Genomic DNA, 19745 nt, shown 5'->3' with positions numbered 1-19745 from the left:
AAACGTTAATTTAGTTTCCTCTCGCTCTTCACATGTTGTACTTCCCAAAGTGGCGGGAGCTCAGGCACAGCGCTGCGATAGTGCAAGACGCGGCCGGAGTGATGTGCGGCTGACGTAATACACAAGGGACGACGCCGCCATGTGCTCCACAGTTCAGTACCCGCTTATCTTAGCAGCTGGGTCAACACTCGCTCGCCGGTTAATCGAGCTCGCAAGGTCCTTTTGGTTAATGCTTCGCGCTCTTGTTTTGAATATCACACGCTCACTATCCCCACCATCCCTACGTCATAGTAGTGTGACATCATCCGGACGGTGAACTGTCTTCTGTTCGAATCTTGAATGTATCTCAACACAATTTCGGTACACTGCTTACCCTTGGTAGTTTGCGTGCAGCACTCAATGGAGGCACGTTCTCTCCCAGTACCTGTACGTATTAAAACTGCCTCCTTATCCACCCATACGTCTCATCATCCAGTGACAACCTTTGTAGAACTATACAACCGTTCCGCCCCATCGACCGCCACCACTGCTCTGTACAGGGCAATCCCACAAAGGCCAGCGTTAAAGGTTGTTAGCGTGGACCCGAGGACTGCATTACGAACGACACCATCGAGGCCACCTCAAAAATCCACGCAGCACTACGTTAATGGTGGCTGTAGAACTCTGCACGTATGGTACCTTGCAAACCAGACTGCTCAATGCTCCATCGTTTCCTCACACTGTACTAATATTCCTTCTGCCCATCGCCTAAGATTCCCTAGATTCCCTCCCGCATATATACCACGAAGCCCATCATAACTTCCGAAGGATGCTCAAACCCAGTCCTCGAGATTGCTATTCCTCCAGATATGTTTCGAATCTTTTGTCGACCTTACCTGTAAAAGTCATTCAATCATCTGCGCAATGCGCAGTAACATTATACAGATCAGAATTGCAATCTTCGAGAAGTGCGTTGATTTGCGGTCTACCGGCACGTTATCGTGTCCTTGTTTAGAGGCCATCAGGAACGATTTCACACATCATGGCATACATGTATCTACACTATGGAATTTTCATGCGAAATTTGTTGGACGACACAGCTCCGCTGACTAAGCTCCCTTTTCTCGAAGTCTGAACACACACAAACTGACAGGCTGTCTGTACAGTTGTACAGTTGTCGAACGTGTGCGACAAGCCGGATGGAAATGGATCTCTGGCGCGATCGAGTATGACTGAGAGCATGTGCGAGGACTGCGGCTGTGCAACCGTGCGATCTACGAGTTAATTAGAATGGCGATAGCTGCGTTAAGCGACGATTACACAGCAGCGGGCAAAGGGGGGTTAGTGTCGTCGAGCGGCCAACTTGAGCCTCGCGCAGGGACCGCTTGTGCGATCAGGCGGTTGGCGTGCTGGGCGGCAACGGAAAGCGGAGATAGAAATGGAAAGGGAAGGAAAGGGGTGATCCGGCGAATGCCTTCTCGGTGCGAACAGGGCTCCGGCGCAAAGCCTTCACAGACTTCAGCAGCGAAAATGCGTTTAACAAAATGTAGATGTTCTTCCAAAGCTAAGGGGCGGGGGCGGTCGTGCGCGCACTAGATGAAGGTCTGTGGAAGCTTGCCGTCCGCGGGGACGGTGAGCTGACAGCCCATGTTTTGTAAGGACTCTCCCGGTTGCCGGCGTTGTAATTTGTCGGCATACCGAGCGTGTGCGCGACAGTTAGCGATGGGCGATGGGCTTTCAGTGCACACTGAAAGTTCACGGACACCGGTGAAACTTCCAGTTTTCGCATGAAGACAACTGGTAGGGAAACCAACAGTAGCTCTGGGCCGGTTCTAACTCAAGCGAAATCTTGATCAATCGCCTTCACAATATCGTGGAGTTCCCTGGAGCCTATTATTAATTGGTTGGTTCGATGTTAATCTTTGACGTTCAACTAAATTTAAATCTCAGCGCTGTAAAAAGTGCAAGAGACCCACAAGTGTGGGTATTTGGTTGGCTCCTATTTTTGACATAAATCAGAAGGGGAGGTGTGATTGCTTTGGCCTGCTTGTGCCTTCAAGGTTGAAGGTAGCGTAAGGAGTGCCGCAAGTGACAAGCATCGATCCAGCGCAGGAAACATTGGGGATTGGTTTTTGGAGGCATCTACTGCAGGGAGCGATTCTATCTTTTGTCCGACCTTCCACACCTATCTTTCCTTTTTTATTTGTACTTGCGCCGAACCTCCCGCCCCTCGCGGCTCTCCATTGGTGGTTCTTTTAGCTGTGGCGATCGCGTGAAAATGAAAGGATTTTCGAGGCGTTCCCCCCGGCGGCTTGCAGCGGATAAATCATTCTTAACAACTCCAACGCAACGCAACGCTTCGACCGCTTCTGTGCTCTTAAGTGGGCTGTCGAGGGTTGCCGTGGACACAGGGAGCTCTCCAAAAGCCTTGGAAACCAGTGCGAGGAGAGCAGAAGCTGCGGTGGACGGTCCCGTCGTTCACGTTAAACTGCCGCCGAGAGCGCTTTTCGAAAATGTGCACGACGGACATGATGTCCCCGTGGAGAATAAGCTTTCTTCATTCTTGGCAAGGAAAACAAAGCGGGCAAATGGAAATGGAAATTGGAAAGGAGTGGAAGCGTCGTGCATCAGTAAACAGGATGGAACTGTTGTCCCGCAACTACCTTTTTGTGCTGCAGACGGAGAGAGAGGGTGTCTCATTTGAATGCACTTGTGATGGGAATACAAAATGCAGCACTTTGAAGGAGTTCATAGAGGAATTTGAACATACTGTATGCGATTTTGACAAACCACTTCCAGTCCAAATAATCGGAAAGACCCTGAGGAAGTGTGGAGATCGAGGTTTGGGGGATAATGGAGAGCTTACTCCACAACAAAGTCCTTTAAGTATCCCTGCAAACGTGGTGCCATTGTTCTCAATTTCTGCGTTTGCTAGTCTATGTGTAACTCTTCGTGATGATACTGCTTCTAGGATAGCATTATTGGACTTTAACAACGCGCTCACGCTAAAAAACTTTAGCACAAATTTTACTCGGGATGACCTCTGGCGGAATATTGCCAGGCGCTTTAATGATCATTTTCTATCATTATGAACAGGAATTATCCACGTCTGTGCCGGAGGAAAGTCCCTCAGTACCCTCCTCTGCGAAAGATCTGCTGAAAAGTTGAAAAATCTCTATCAAAGAACACGATCTGTGTTTACAAAACGATTTGAGGATTACCGTAGGTCGGGAAACAACGATCCGTATAACTTTCATAATTTTTAGGGCCGCATGACAAGGAAGGGAACGTTGCCACAATGGATATGAAGCGGGTGGGGGTATTTTTTCTGGTATACAGGTTGTACACAGGAACCAGACCGGTTCTTTCTGGATGTAAGTATAAAACATTTGAGGTTGGAATGGAAGAAGGCGGTATGAGTTCTGCATTGAAGTCTAGTTTATCATCTGGAAAGAGAAAGCGGAGTGCGTCATATGAATAGGTTGGGGAAGAAATTAAGGAAATGAGAATGGAGACTAAGGATCGCTGGGACGAGGTGGAGGGTATTCTGACAAATTTGCAGAGCACCACGAACGTACCTGAGAAATCTACCCCGCTTTCCGACGAACTTGAAAAGGAAGACTGGTATGACATCATCGTGACGCGCACAATGTGTTTGAAGAGGGTGAAAGGCGCAGGGCCTGGAGAGGGCATTATTTCAATCTCCGAAAAGGGGCTGTTGGAGGCTGTTGAGAGGTTCAATAACTTGAGAAGTGATGAATGGTGACCTATCGAACGTCTAGCTGCTCCATAAGACGAGGCAGCACGCTTTCCTGGCAATCACCACGCTGGACTCCAACAAGGGCAGCCTCTCGCAGACCCTGCCCCTCGCCGCCGCCGCCGCCGCTCCCGTACGCGAAGACCACGAGCGACGAAGAAGAGGACGAACAACTGACGCGCGGAGGACAGAGACAGAACCGGACTTTTGCTTGGCGATAAAGCCCCTCCATCATTCCAGGATCTCGGAGTGGTTCGTGGGGCTGCCCCGCGCGTGTATGACGTTATTGATCGATCGTTTGACTGTCATGCACTACAGCCACGTGTGGCGGCTGTAGGCAGAGCGACGCGCGTTCGGACGCGTAAGGGAATAACGGGAGACCACCCGGTGGATGACCGGAACTGGGATCCGGGCGCGGCTTGCACGGTAGAGAAGTAGTACTAGAGTCAGCGATAAAGAGGAAGAATTAAAGGGAAAACAGAGCTAATGGAGCGGACAGCACAGTAGTTAACGTAGGGCTCGCGCGGGTGGGTCGACGCGCGCGGGGAAGGCAGTTGGGATTCCAGGTGTGTAGATGGCTCGGTCTGTATGGGCGAGCCAGTACCGAGTCTAGGCTACGACCTGGAATCCAGAAACCAAGGTAAAAGACCCGAGGCTTCGTGCCTCTTTACTTTGATTTTCGGGTTGACTATATACTCCCCGTCGCCTTCATGGCGAAGCTAAATTATACTGTAAATTAGAATAACTAGAATATAACGGGTGTAGCCCCGAGGGGACCAAGTAAGAGCCCCCATTGGCCCGACAGGTGGCAGAGGGATCACACGTGTCCACCGATATGGTCCAGCCGAGAGGCAGGGCCCACGTGTACCCGTGGTACACGTGGTGGCGGCGAGCGCGATTATGGCGGGTTAGGAACAGCTTTCCCGCCATAGTGTACAGTGCACTACATTGACCCCTGACGGAAGACGAGGGTGAATTTATTAATGACTTTAGACGTCGTATTGGGGTCAAGAACGAGTTTTTCAACTACGCCCCATGTATCATCGACGACTTGGAAGACGATGCCACGAGGGAGTGTCTTGAGCAATTACAACCTTGATGTCCCCCAGGCACAGCTCATGCATTTTCGGAACGAGCGGATACGGCAAAAATACCACGGTGTGTCTGGTTGAGAGGTTTTACGATGTAAAGCAAGGTGAAGCTAGTTTGGATGGAATAAACGTTCGCAACTTAAACGATCTCTGGCTGCGTGTCCAGATGGGAGATGTGGACCAAATGTATACCATGTTCGCAATAAATATCAGTGAGAACATACCGCTTGGCGCCAGATTGGTTATGGAAGCTTCCAAAGCGAGAAGAAGACAGTCATGCAGCGCAGGGAACCTACGCACGAAGATATTGTACGCGCAGCGAAAATTGCAAATTCCCACGACTGCATCATGAAATTGCTGGTGCGATACGGCATAATGATCGGTGATCATAGGGCCATGGTCAGCGGGGAGTAAGGCGAAGACTGCGCGCGCGGCGCGGCCAGTGCGGCAGTCTGCCCGCGTGGAGCGCGTGCACGCAGTGGCTGCTGCGAATGTTTGCGCTTGGGCGGGGCTGCGCTGGCATCGCGCGGCGGCAGAAGAGGGCGGTGGCGCGCTGGGCGGGCGGCGGGGTCGGGAGCGGGCGGCGTTTACAAGGGCGGGTCGCCGGCGGGGGGAGATTGAGGAGCGCGGTGGGACGGCGGGTGGCGGTCGCGGCGCAGGGGGAGATGGGAGATTGTCGGTGCAGGGAGCGATGACAGGCATGCGCGCGGCGGCCAGGCCCGAGCTGGGCAGATGCAAAAAGTCCGGCGCGGCGCGGCGTAAGGGTGTGGAGGGGAGATGTCCGGCGGGCAGGGATGTCGAGCGGGCGGGGATGTCCGTCGGACGGTGGCTGGCAGTGGTGAACAGGACGGTGAGTGAGGTTGGGGCGTCCGATGTTGGGCGGCGTGGGCGGCGGAGAGCGGGAGGAGGAATTGGGGCGGCAATTCGAACGGCGGTGCAAACATTGCATGGCAGCGCGCGTGCCCGCTGGATAGACCTGTGCGCCTTTCGTGGGGGATATCGCAGCGTGAAGCTATAGTGCGGTTTTTCGGTGAAAAACTTCGAGACGGCACAAACGTTGCACGAACGGAGAATAGAGGGCTATGGCCCTTTGTGAATTTTGAGACAAACAGTAACAAGTAGAACGATCACTGCTCGTGCACGTTTGTCTCCAATATATATATATATGGCGTATGTCTTTGTGGATATTTGATGCATTCGTGCCATGATTTCGAGACTGTCGTGATCGATCTTTTCGTCTCTTCGAGATTTCGTGCTATTTTGAAGAGTCTCGAAGCGTTTCCTTTGCTTTTTCAGCTGCCGGGATATGTTTTGTGGCAACTGTGGTGTTCGCCGAGGACTACCACGTCTTTGTCCGTCGATAAGAAAGCACAGAAACAGCACATCTTGATGGAACGAGCGTGCGGGAACTCTCGGCTGACACGGTGGAAAGAACGCCGACAACTTCCCGTTCGAATCAAAACCGAGGTTTACTGCGATCTCCAGTCTCTCTTCTCAGACAAACCCCATAGAGAGACAGGGATCCAACGAGTCGCTGCCTGTTTAGCGACAATTGGGAAATTTTTCTTTCTTTACCCATACTCGCTTCAGATACACCCCGGGAGACCTCTCAAAAAACGTCTACAAATGCGCCTACAAATGCACCTGTTTGGTCTGTTCTCCCTGAGAGGCAGCCAGACAAATTAGGTGCCAGTTCCAACGAATCAAACTCAGATATTGACGCACCTCCAGAGGATGTGATGTACTTTGTGCCCGATCTCGAGACGGATCCCCCACAAGTGCTTACCCAACAGGCCCCACAGCCATCTACGCATTTACAGAACAACGACGACTCTTTGGACAGTGAGGATGTTGCCTTCCCACAAGAGAATACCAACGTAGTTGAAACTGTGAACACGAACCAGGACATGGCGTCTGATTCTAGTAATTCTATTGTTAAACAACGAATTGAAAATGAAGAACGCGAGTCTCTACGACCATTATCCGATTTTGCCGCTGCCTCGGTTCTGGTCCCAGCTTCTGCTCACTCAGTGTCAGACGATCTGTTCTCCGGTCTGTTTCTTGAGCCGGATGGCGAGCGTTGGGTGCCAGCCTGGGATGAATGGGAGAGAGACGATGATGAAGGATTTAATGTTGCCTCATATACAGCTTAAGAGGCCACAGAGAGGGCTTTAAAATGACCGAGAGGGTGGTTTAGGTAACTGGGAGCATATCTCTCCTATTGCAGATGTCTAAGTGGCTTTCGATGATGTAGACACTACTTTCATAGGACGTTATCCCAGTGGGGCTGCTGAAATGTTGCGTAGGGTGAAGGAAGACGTCAACATCAGGCGTGTGATGGACAAAGGAGGATTATATGAGGTAGAAGATACTCAAGTTTTGCCTTTCAGTCTCTTAGAAGCCGTGACGACCTTTCCGCCAGATAGCATCCTAGAAAAACTGGCTGCAGTTGCCAACCAAGGGCTTTGTCTTTGAAAGAAGCCATCAACTTCAGCACATGAAATGCTTGTCATGATAGTGCTTCACGTGCTTTGCGCCAGTTGATGACGAACCGGCGACAGTGTGCTATCTGGAGGAGGCGGGCAACTTTGTCCAGATTGGTCTTTCTGCAAAACGGTATAAAGACGTTTGGTCAGCATTAAGCGGTACTCGCGAACGGTGCAGTTTCGTCGAGTCCTCACAAACTGGATGTGCCAGAACGAACAATCGTTCCACAGCACTCATCATGGAGATAGAGCAAGAAGTTGATGCTTGTAACCGCCGTCTTCTATACGTGCCCGGTGCTACTATTCTTTCTCTTGATGACGATCACGTAAGGATAGCGTCTCGAGCAGTGACTATGTGCAGTAGCCTTCAGCAACAGAACATCCCAAAGGGATTGGGTCCAGTTGGCACCGCGCTGTGATCAGCGTTGCATCCTGTGTTCTTCGGTTGTTACTTTACGAGAGTAGGGGAGAAGATACTGCATGTGTGGCAGCGCCTTATGCAATTGCTACAAGGCGCTGCAACAATCTCGTCCTTGCTTCTGATGACAGATGCAATTATCTCCGCCGACAGAGGATATATCTCCAGTGAGGTGTTGGAGTTTCTCTTTAAAGTTCTAGGTGTTAGTGTCATTTGCACACATAAGTGGGATTTGTTTTACCCTTTTGTTTTTGGGGGACAGTGCTATTCGAGCCAGACACAGAGGAATGGTAGTATCAGAGCGCGAATGCAGGGCAGTCTACAATGCGCACCTGAAGGGTGTCACTGCGAAAACACATGGTCGGCAAATTGAAGCTGTTCTATACCGTGAAAGCTGTTCTGGAAGAAAAGCGTCCCTGATCGTCAAAGACCTGCGGAACTTTCGGTCCCGTGGTTTTACTGTCGTGCCTCATGATCGGTTACGCGGAGAACAGGAGAAACTCCAGACTATAGTTGAGATACAAACGCTGTTTGACGTTTGGGTCAGTAAGCGCACGAGAAACAATGCCTTTGATAGACGTCAAACCTTCAATGACGGGCGGCTAGCTTGGCAAAAGATGCTCAATAGGGTCACTTTGCTTACTTTTATCAGAGCGAGGACCCAGTCTGGTTCCTGCTGAGGGCGTTTAAGTTCACATCAAGAACGGTACAAGGTTTCTTGGAGGCATTTTCCTCCAACTATGACAGCAATGTGGAGGGATTATCAGACGTACTAAGAGGACGCCGCGTTTCTCTGTCAACAGACCCACTCCTATCTGAGGCAAATGCGTCTTTGTCTTTTTTTAAGACTCGGTATGAGGCCGTGTTTGAAACACTGGATATTGCAAGGCGCCGTGAGCCTTCGGATCTTGACTCCGATTCGTTAAAAGACACTATGCTTGCCATGTCCAGGTCACGTATGGCAGCAGAGCGGAGAAACAACCTTCTGGAATTGTTAGAAAAGCTTGACCGCGTTCCAGTAGTAACAGAGACGCGGCTTTTAAAGCGGCACTTAGTGGATGCCCTTCTCAAAGCGCAAGTGTAATGCACTGATACGCCTCCCTCAATCGCGAGGCATACGCGGGATGCCACCCTCACTGGTGCGCATCCCACGTGTACACCACGGAAAATCGTGTACATGTACTCCGTGCAATCGTGTAACTACCCACCCAGGCATGGCCGGGTGTAAGCCCTGTCGAAGTACGGACAGTCTGTCACTCCACGTCTATGCGTGTCGATCCCCACGTGTATGCGGGTATCAAAACCCTATACAGGTCGTAGTGCGTACTGTACAGCGTCTATGCGAGTACGCCGGTATTTATTACCTTGTTTCAATTAATTATTATTAATTAATATTATTACGACGTCGACTACTATATAGTCGACGCTCGACCCTAAGTAAAGAAGACACGAAGCCTTGGGTCTTCTTCCTAAGCTTCTGGAATCTCGGTAGTAGCCTTGCGCCAGTATAGCAAAAGCCGTGGTACACTACGCGAGCCCATCTACGACCGCGAGACCCCACCGCTCTACCGCGCGCGCTGCTACCGAGGATACTAACCGCTCTACCGCGCAAGACGTCCCTACCGCTCCACCCCCTCTGCGCGATCCCCTGTTCAAACCTTCCATTTTGTTACGTACTGCGCCGATCGCGCCCGGACACCCTTGTAGTGCAATACGCACCTGGAAAGGGGGGTGAAAAGAAAGGAAAACATTTGGATATGAAAAGTAGTCCGGGTTTGGGGGACACACGTGTGAATAATTGCACAGTTTTAATTTTTAATTATTTTATTTTATTTAGTTAATTGCTGACACTAGATTAGATCTAAGATCTAGCGCCGCGAGCTACTGTACTAGCTCCGGTGGGGCGATATATACCTTAGCCCTCTGACGACCAAGTCAGTAAAGGCAACCCGAGTTGCCGGAGTTGAATGTCGCCTTGGTCGAAGTCCGTCTCTACCAAGACGCTCCCTTTTACCTAAGCCTACGGCATCTTCTATCGCTCGGAGTTCCCTTTTCTCTTTCTTTTATTTCCCTATCCTTTTCTATCTCTAATTCTACCTATTTTTCCCTTATCTTGTGTTGGTGCCATCGGCCTCGGTTGCGACCGAACCGGTGTAGGTGTTTCGAGCCATCGGGCGGCACAGTTGACGTAGCGCTGCTACTTTCATTTCATCCCGACGGGCTGCGTTGCGACGCCCCCGTCGAAGGCCTTGTCGCGTTACAAGGTGTCGAAGAAGCTCAACGAGCATTGGCCTTACAACCCAGTGGAACCGGGGTATCTACGTACGCGCCCCACCCCACACTCGTCGAGCAATTCTCTTCGCAAGTCTCTACCACACCGATCGCGGGCCGGGCCATTTCTCTGTGCCCCCCCCCCCATCAGGGATCCGAGCTACTACGAGTCGCAAGCTCGTTTAAACGGAGAAGGGAGAGTCGGACACTCCGTAGCGCTGTGCCATCGGCAGTTCTTCTTTTTGTTGCTGTTGTTGTTTTGCTGGACCATCGGACCGCGGTCTCTGCCCGACAGGCGCATTGCACTACAAAAGTGGTCTCCCGACCTAGAAATTTGTCTACTGTGCAGGAGACCTGATCAAGAATTTTGCCTACGAAAGTCTCGGTCTGGAGACGCACTACAAAAGTGGTCGCCCGACCTAGAATTGCGTACAGGAGACCCGACCTAGAAACTGCGTAAGCTGAAACGGACTACAGGAGTTTTCTCTGCGACGTAAGTTTATTCAGGTGCTGTAGCGTTTTCTATTTTTTCTTTGTGTTAAGTTAGGTTCTTTTTTTTGAAACGAACCATGTCTACAAGCGCACCCGGGGACGTCGGTCCCGGGGCGAGTAGGAGCGGATCGGCAAGGGCGTCGAGGATCCCGCGAGGTCCTCGCACCCGAAGCCAGGCCAATACGGCCACGGATCCCGAAGGTCAAGAATCCCCGACGGGGATTGAAGCCGACAAGGATAACCTATCCTACAGGTTCGAGAAGATGGGCAAGGAAATTCGCCGAGAGATGACGAAAAATCTCGAGGCTGAATTAGCCCTCGTCCGGAAGCAACTGGAGTTGCAAGCATCCGAGTTCCACACCGTTTTAGGAGAGCTATCGGCTCTAGTGGATCTCGTCGAGAAGGAGCGAGGAGATGCCACCGACGGTCTGGAGCCGGAGGTCCTAGCCTCGTTGAAAATTTCGGTCAAGGACGCGAGGCGCGACGCGAATCAAGCCTTGGAGTCCTTAGGAAGATTTAGAACAAGCATCGATGACCGATTCGATCGCGCCGCGCAACGTCTCAAGGACCTCGAGAAGGCCGCAGATCAAGCTCCGCAAGGATCGGACGACGAGCCGCTCCCTTCGGGTAGAGAGGGCGACCGTCGGTCGAAGAAGGACAAGCCCGCTCGGCAGCGGAGTTCCAAGTCGAAGCCCTCGAAGAAGGACAAGCGACGTGCAAGCAAGGGTCACTGTAGTGACGATCCGGAGAACCGCGACTCACAGTCTGAGTCGCTGGGTCCCTCCGAAGATGGTAACGGCGGTTCGTCGAACCATTCGGGCGATTCCGAACGCCGTTCAGAAGACGGAAACGGAATTTCGTCAAGCAAGAAAATTTCCTCCAGACGAGGCGGAGTCACTTCGTACGCCTCGCGGAGAGACAAGGACGCGGAGCCCGAAGATGTCGCAACGCGGCGCGGGCCGCGATGGGAGGAGTTGGAGGAGCTGAATCCGACCAACTACCTCTTCAAGAAGTTACTTTCGTACCGAACGTACCGCTTGCGGAACCCGCAGACATATTTGTCAAGTTCCCGGCGGACCGCCGTACGAAAAATCCGGAGAGATACTCCGCCTAAGGTGAAGAAGGACAACACGTTCACAGGTGAAGACGGGGTCCTTGTGTTGGATTTTTTGGCAAAATTAGTTCAGGAGTTCGATACTCAAGAAATGAACGAGGGGCAAGCGATCCGCCTGTTGCCTGAATTTTTAAGCGGCATCGCCTTGAGACAGTACACCTCGGTGTCTCAGACGGCCGGGCCCATCACGGAAAGATATCCGTTTGGCCGGAGGCCGTACAGTGGTTGTTGAGGAGTTTTGCAACCGACGAGGCGATCCGTCAAGCCGTGCTCGCATTGCGAGAAGTTCAGCAAAGACCGTCTGAAGACGAGATGGAATTTTATATCCGTCTGACGGACACAAGCAATCGATGTGGAAACGTATATTCGATGGAAGAACAAATGACGATGTTTATTGAAGGACTCGATTCGAGTATCAAGCCGATGGTATCTCAATACCGACAAGACAATCGGGACGTTTCGTTCTTGAGACTAGTTAATTACGCGAAGGCGCATGGCTCGGCGAGCCGCGCTAAGGACAAGAAGACTAAGAAGGTCACGATTCAGACGCCGTCGACGTTCAGGGCGGGGAAGAAGCCGAGGGCTTCTTATCCCGGTCGCAAAAGTCACGCCGCAGTCCATTTAGCCGAGTCCATGTCCGCGTCAGATGAGCGCGGTGCGCATGGAAGTAGCGAAAATCACTACGAAGGAGCGTTAGTAGCCGAAGGCGAGTTCATTGAGCCATCGGAGGGCTACGGACACGAGGACTACGGGGACAGCGGGTCGTCAACTTTACCGACGCCTGCATACACGACGGAGTCGTTTTCAGAGCCCACGGATCCCGTGATGATGTTTCGGGGGCGCGGCCACACGCCGGCGCCGCGCATTCCGATGGAAGACAAGGGTACGACGTTTCGAAGGCCAGGCTGGATGGGAAGGCCGCAACGTCAAGGAAGGCCGCCGGCCCGTGGAGGACCTAGGACGCCGTATCCCGTCAAGACACACGGTCTGGTGTGCTATCATTGCTATGAAAAGGGGCACGCCGCGCCCACGTGCATTCTTTCCCTCCGGGAAATGCACCGAGTTTTGGAAAATTATGAGGCGTTGTCTCCGATGGAGAGGTTAGGGATACCATCTACGAGTTACCTGAAGGTCAAGAATTGGTTCGATTCGCAGACGGCGGGCACGCCGAGTGCTTCAACGCCGAGGTCGAACCAGCCCTTCAGAGAGCCCACCGCGGGGCCCGCGCCGTCGGATGTGAGAAGGATCCCGCAGCGGCAGGAAAACTAGAGAGGGGAATCTCGCATGAGTCGCGAGAGGCACAGGGTCGACGTACTGTGCCCGGGGCTCAGCCCCGTTCCCCGTCTCTAAAGAAAAAATCAGGCCTCGAGGACGAGGTTGTTGGATTGGTGGATAAGCCCAAAGGGCCAGCTCAAGTCAAGAAAATTTTGAGCCGAGCCCGAGATCATCCGCTGGAAGAAGTTCGAAGACCCTGGTACAGGGTTAAGCGAAGGGAGTGTCCCGAGAAGATTTTGGTTCTTGCGCGAAAAAACTAAAAAGTTTACGCGGACATCGGACCCACAATTGGATTGATGAGCCGGGTGTTGTCTGTTTTAGACACCGGCGCGGGACCAAACCTTGTGCGAAAATCGGAACTCCCAGCTGGAATGGAATCTCTAGTGTCCTACGGACCGACCCAAGACATTGGCGACGCGAACAATAGGCCACTCCGGACTCTCGGCACAATTAGAATGCCTGTGAGGCTTGGAAAATTTGTGGCCGCAGCCGAGTTTATTGTATGCGAAAAACTAGCCGTCCCGCTAATTCTAGGCGCGGACTACTGTGACCGGTTTGTGGAAGCAATTTATCCAAGGAAGAAAACGGTTGAGTTGGCGGATTTCTCGGAGGTCCCGATAGTTAGGCGGTTCTCGACGAGAAAAGGGAAGAAGAATCTCGTCGCGGGAGAGGACGAGAATGATGGAAAGGTGGAGCGAATTTCCCCTAAGGTAAAAGTGGCAAGAGCCACGACTATCGAGCCAGGGACGCAACGCGTCGTGGAATGCACCTCGAAGAGGGCGGGCTTGGTTGTGGTTCAGCCGTACTCGTCGTTGTACGAAAGGCACGGGTTGACGTGCACGAATGGTGTCGTTCAGGTTGAGCCTGACAGGCCATTTCGTTTACTCGTTGCGAATTTTAGGACGTACCCTGTCAGGGTGCAAAAAGGCCAGGTGGTGGCAGAATTATTACCGCACCCGAGAGCCGCGCTCGAGAGCAAAACCACCATTGGTGAAGTTCTCGGAATTCAAGAAAGGAAGAAGGAGAATTTTCCTAATTCCACCAAGACGCCTACGGGCGAGACAAGATGGGAACCGTCGGATCAAGCGCGCGAGGACCAACCAGAAGAACGGTCGGCAGAGCTCTCCGCGTCGGCAGCTACGAAGCCGCAACGCAGGATTGAGCCGCCACCGCCGGACGTGGAGGACCTCGACCTGAGCCACGTGCCGGAACGGCTGCGCGAGCGGTTCCGTCGGATGTTGAAGGAGTATTCAAGTATGTGGGATGGGACGCTTGGCGAAATTAATACCACCGTCCATCGGATCGAGTTGATCCCCGAGACTCGTCCCATCGCACAAGCCCCGTATCGGGCCGGGCCTAAAGCCCGCGAAGTAGAAGATGCAGAGGTGCAGAAGATGTTGGAGGCAGGAGTGATAGAACCAGCGCAGTCAGAATGGGCGTCGCCCGTGTTGCTGGTGCCCAAGCCGGACGGGTCAATGCGTTTTTGCGTAGACTACCGCAGGCTGAACGCAGTGACGGTGAAGGACACGTACCCCTTACCGCGCATGAATGAGTGCCTGGACTCGCTTGGTGACACCAATTTTTTCTCCGCGTTGGACGCGATCTCGGGATATTGGCAGATGCCTATCCCTGAGCGCGACCGCGACAAGACCGCATTTTCGTGTCACTCAGGACTGTATCGCTTCTCAAGAATGCCCTTCAGGCTAACTAACGCGCCAGCGACGTTTCAGAGAGCAATGGATATCCTGCTCTCTCCGTTCCGTTGGAAGTGCTGTTTGGTGTATCTGGACGACATAATAATTTTTAGCAAGTCGTGGGAGGAGCACATCGTGCACGTGGATGAGATACTTTCTGTATTGGAGAAGGCAGGTGTGAAGCTCAAGCTTCGCAAGTGTGAATTTTTCGTCGAAAAGATCAAGTACCTGGGCCATGTAGTTCGGCCAGGTACATTGGAAGTGGACGCTGCGCGAACCGTCGCATTGGAACAAGTGAGGTACCCTCAAACGCAGACCCAGCGCAGGAGCTTCTTGGGACTTTGTAATGTCTACCGCAGATTCGTTCCGCATTATACGAAAATCGCGCATCCGCTCAATCAACTGTTGAAGAAGGGACAACCGGTCCAGTTGGAAGGATTCGACGAACCGTGCAAGAAAGCTTTTCATAAGCTCAAGGACGCCATCTTGGCACCGCCGGTGTTGGCGCTGCCGAAGAAGGACCTACCCTACTCGGTAGATACCGATGCAAGCGACTACCAAATAGGCGCTGCACTATTTCAAACACACCCGGATGCGCAACGCAAACCCATCGGGTTCTTTTCAAGAACGTTAGCCGCAGCCGAGAGAAACTATTCTGTATCAGAAAAAGAATGTCTAGCGGTAATTTGGGCCGTTCAGACTTTAAGACCATATCTATATGGCGAGCACTTCATTGTGCATACCGACCATGCCTCATTGAGGTGGTTGATGAACGTAACCGACCCCAGCGGGAGATTAATCCGATGGAGGCTCCGCCTCTCGGAATTCGATTTCGAAATCAAGTACAAGAAGGGCAAGGCGAACAGCCAAGCGGACGCTTTGTCAAGGTTGCGAACCGCAGGAGAAACCGTCGACGAAATCGACGACGAAATTCCATGCTTTCTGGCCGAACCGGCCGAGGGAACGGTGGAGAACGAGGACAGTTTTGACGGGTTAGACGACATCCTCGCTCTTGAGGGGGGGACCGCCCCTGATCGCCTCGATCAATTCCAAGATGCCACTCCGGAGGAGTTCATTCGCGAGCAAGCCGTCGACCCCCTCTGCAACCGCATCAAAGAAGAAATGGACGCCGGAAAGGTGAGAACGTTCAGCACGGAGACCGAGGAACTTGAAGGAACTCTATGCCATACCGCCGCCGAGTTTGTACAAGTGGTAATACCACAATCGTTAAGGGACCGCGTCCTAGGGTTGAGCCACTACGCAAAATTGGCAGGCCACCCGGGAGGCAGGAAACTTTACAAGACTTTGAGAAGATATTTTTATTGGCCTACGATGGCCCTAGACTGCTATGCAATCGCAAAGAATTGCGCTGCATGTGCGCGGGAAAGGGTGAAGTTAAGAAAAAACACGAAGGAAATGAAGCTGTTCACGCCCAAAGCTCTGCTGGAATTTGTCGCCATCGACATCCTCGGCGAGCTAATTACGACTAAGCGAGGAAATCGGTATATTCTCGTGATCAGCGATCGATACTCGAAACTGGTACGAACCGTACCGTTGAAGAAGATATCAGCTGCGCACATCGCACAAGCCTTCGTTCACCATTGGGTATTCGTGTGCGGACCGCCGGTCAAGCTGCTGTCCGACAATGGAACACAGTTCACGGCCCGGTTCTTTCAGAACGTCTGTCGAATTCTCGGCATGCGCAATGTGTTCACGACTACGTACCACCCGCAAGCCAACGGCCAAGTTGAGAGATTTAACCGCACGCTGACTTCCGCGTTGCGAAAATACGTTGGAGAGCATCCCAAGGACTGGGACTTATTTAGCGACGCTGTGACGTTCGCCTACAACACACAAGTTCATCGAACTACGAACATTGCGCCCTTCGAGCTGGTGTTGGCTCGGGCGCCGAGAAGCATTGCGTTACAAGCGCAACCAACTTTGGAGAACTTTAGCTCGTCACGAGCATACTACCTGAAATGGCAGTCGTGGTTGGAGAGCCTAATGCGAGGCGCCGATAGGAGTTTGCGAAAGGAACAAGCCCGGTACAAGCGAAATTTCGACGCACGCCTTCGCAAACCGCAATATGAGATCCCACCGGGGTCCTACGTGTTCCTCCGGAAGGAGCAGGGCACGGCTAGCGAACCGAAACACAAGCTGGCACAAGTCGCTACAGGACCTTATCAGGTTAAAAGATCGGATCAACATACGGTAGTCATTGCCATTGGCGATCAGGAGGAACGCGTATCGCGAGACAGGGTGGAGTTAGCCCCAAGCCCGATGGACTACGCGCCGATAACTGGCCTACGTCAAGCGCTACAGTTCCTGGGAGCGCCGGAGCTAAACGAAGAAGGAGAGGTAATGGGGGACGAGGAATGTCCTCACACCCGTGCGCCTACGTCAGGGGACCAGGACAATTCAATTAGTCAAGCGCCGACAGCGGAGACATCTCCGGACCTACGCGATTTCGGAAAGTCCAGAGAAGAGGACGAGTTGGAAGATCTTCAGGAGGGGGAAGGGCACAGTTCAGAGAAAGGAGAGGAAACGGAAAATACGGAATTCGTAATCGATCGGGTCGCTGACCACGATTATCAAAATGGTAATTTGATTCTCAAGGTGGAATGGTACGGCTATACGCCCGAGGACGCGACGTGGGAGCCCATTGAGCAATTACCCCGCAGTGCGGCCGTCACGTATTTCCGGAGGAAGAAACTGCCCCTCCCGCCGCAAGTCGCACGGGCGAGACCAGGATGAGCTCCATACGCAATGTGATGATGGAAAGCGAAAAGAAGACGTGAGCCGCAACCAGTTTCCTATGTTTTCACCCTCTTAACTATTCTGTTTCGTTTTTGTTTTTTTGGTTGTTTTGTTTTTTTATGTTTGTTTTCCCTTCCCGAGACGCACCTAGGTCGGTCATTCCGGAACGATCGTGCGTAATGTCAGAAGAGCACGACAGGCGCCCAAGGGCGACAAGGGACTGCGAACCGCCGATCGTGATTAAGGCTACACGCTGTATCTCGAGTCGAGGAAGGAGAGGACGGATCACGTGAAGGAATTTTGGAGAGACAAGTGTCGCGAGGAAAAACGCGGAACACAGAAGGGTTGTGTGAATTTTAACAATGATCCGGGAACGGCACTGACGATTGAGAGGCATAGGGCGTTAAGAAAGGCGTGAAGTCGAGTTCGAGAGACTGGGACGGCCGGCAACACACCACCGGTGTCGCCCACGCCCAGAATGAGTCGAATAGAAGCCCTGATGGGAACGTCGTTGACGTACAGCGATCGATCGTGCGATACCACTCCTAGCGTTTGTCTGATTCTTTTGTCGTCAATTCTTTTTGTTTTGTTTTGTATCGCGCAGAAGGACGCGCACGGAAGCGAGAAAGGGTAAATCCCTGTCGACAAGACAACCTCCCGTAGTTCGGGGGGGAGCCAAAAGGGATAACGCCGAGTCGGTCGGAATGCTGTCCCGCGCAGGAAGAACGAGAAGGTGTGGAAAAGAGGCAGTTGATGTAGAGGCACATGCGAGGGAGGGTGATCAAGAGGAAGTCAATGATGCGGGACGCAATAAGACCGCGAGTGAAATGTTGAAATTGTATTGGGGATGATCCCCACCCGGAGGCTCTCAAGTTGGAAGTGATGCGGTGAACTGCGTCGCAGAGGGAGAGAGTAAGGACAGTCGCCGGAAACGAGATCCCTCAGAGTGAGGAGAAGGTAAATGAAATAACTTAAGCTATTCTGCCTCGGACTCCCTCACATGAATGAAGCAGCGTGCGCTGCCGTGCCATGAAATGGAAAAATTTACTGTAGTCTCAGGCTGAGGTAATACACCTCCTTGGATACGATCACGCGTTGCCGCCGCGCACACGTGAAGGGACGCTTGGATCAGTGACACGCCCTCGTGGGGCATGATTTAATCAAAAAAATGGGGATGCCGGCAGGGAGCTGCTGGACGGGCGGAGAAAATCGAAAATCGAACACTGGTCGGTCTTCGAAATTTTAATCAAAATTAAGGGGGAAATACAGTACTTGTTGGTCGCACGAAAAATGATTGCCGCTTGCTGCAGCCGATGGCACAAGTATCCAAGGTCACCCGACCGCATCGTCATCCGCCATCGCCCAAGACGCTGACAAGAGCGCACACGACGGCTCGTCAAACTCGCTATCGACGCTCTCCGAGCGGGAGCATTATTCTACGTGACCAGATGTAATGCCGCCGTCGGCATGGCCGCATACAATGAGTTCCGTACATCCGCATAGAAAGGCCGTACCCCCTGCCCAAGACCGCGAACATTTATTCTCGCGACACGCCTCCCTGTTCGAAGGAGCAAAAGAAAAGAAAAGAGAAAACAGGGGAATGGCAACCCTCGCTTCAGCGATGACCGGTTTTTGATGTATTTATTGACAAGGCGATCGCGAGTCTCGCGCCACCCTCCAATACGAACGACCTGGAGGACCACGGCTGGAAGAGCAACTCCGAAGGAGAGAAATCATCGTTCGATGAGCTCATTACCAATGACCCAGCTGTTGCTCGTAGCGACTAACGACGCCAAGCTCAAGTTCTTGTTGTTACGGCTAGCGATCTACCGAAACGATACCCTCCTTTTCTTTCGTTTACTTTCCTGTGCGTTGACTCTCTTTCTAGCTGTCTATTTTTTAATAGCTCTATGTTCCTTCGCCTGTTTACTTTTTTTGTGAAGGCGGAACACGACTCCGCGCCGCGGCGTCAACACGCAGGACGACAAACAGGACGTCGATCACGACGAGACCCCCGCGATGGGAGGTAAATAAGCCAGCGGATCAAGACCGCTACGCACGACGTGCGGACTCGACAAATAATTGGAGGAACTGTCTTGTTAAGTCGAAACCCAAGGCTTGCGACACAAGTGAATTCGATAGACGATACAGGGGAGGCGCTGGCAGCGCCACACATAATGTTACGGGCACACAACGTCGGTGAGTGCTCCGATCTTTGAAGTTCGCAGAAGAATGGGAGACGTCTACCGTACCGGAGGAAGATATGGGCATACTCGCCGAATTTTTGAGATTGCTACTTGAAAATGCAAAGTAAGAGGCGGTCGCAAACTAAGGAAAAGCAGAAAGCCACGACGTGGATGACCACTCCGAAGTCCTCCAAAATGAGGACCTTTCATGATTCCGAATTGGGG

This window comes from Chondrus crispus, genomic scaffold (assembly GCF_000350225.1).
Source record: "Chondrus crispus Stackhouse genomic scaffold, scaffold_24, whole genome shotgun sequence".
NCBI lineage: Eukaryota > Rhodophyta > Florideophyceae > Gigartinales > Gigartinaceae > Chondrus > Chondrus crispus.
This window is presented reverse-complemented; position numbering follows the sequence as displayed.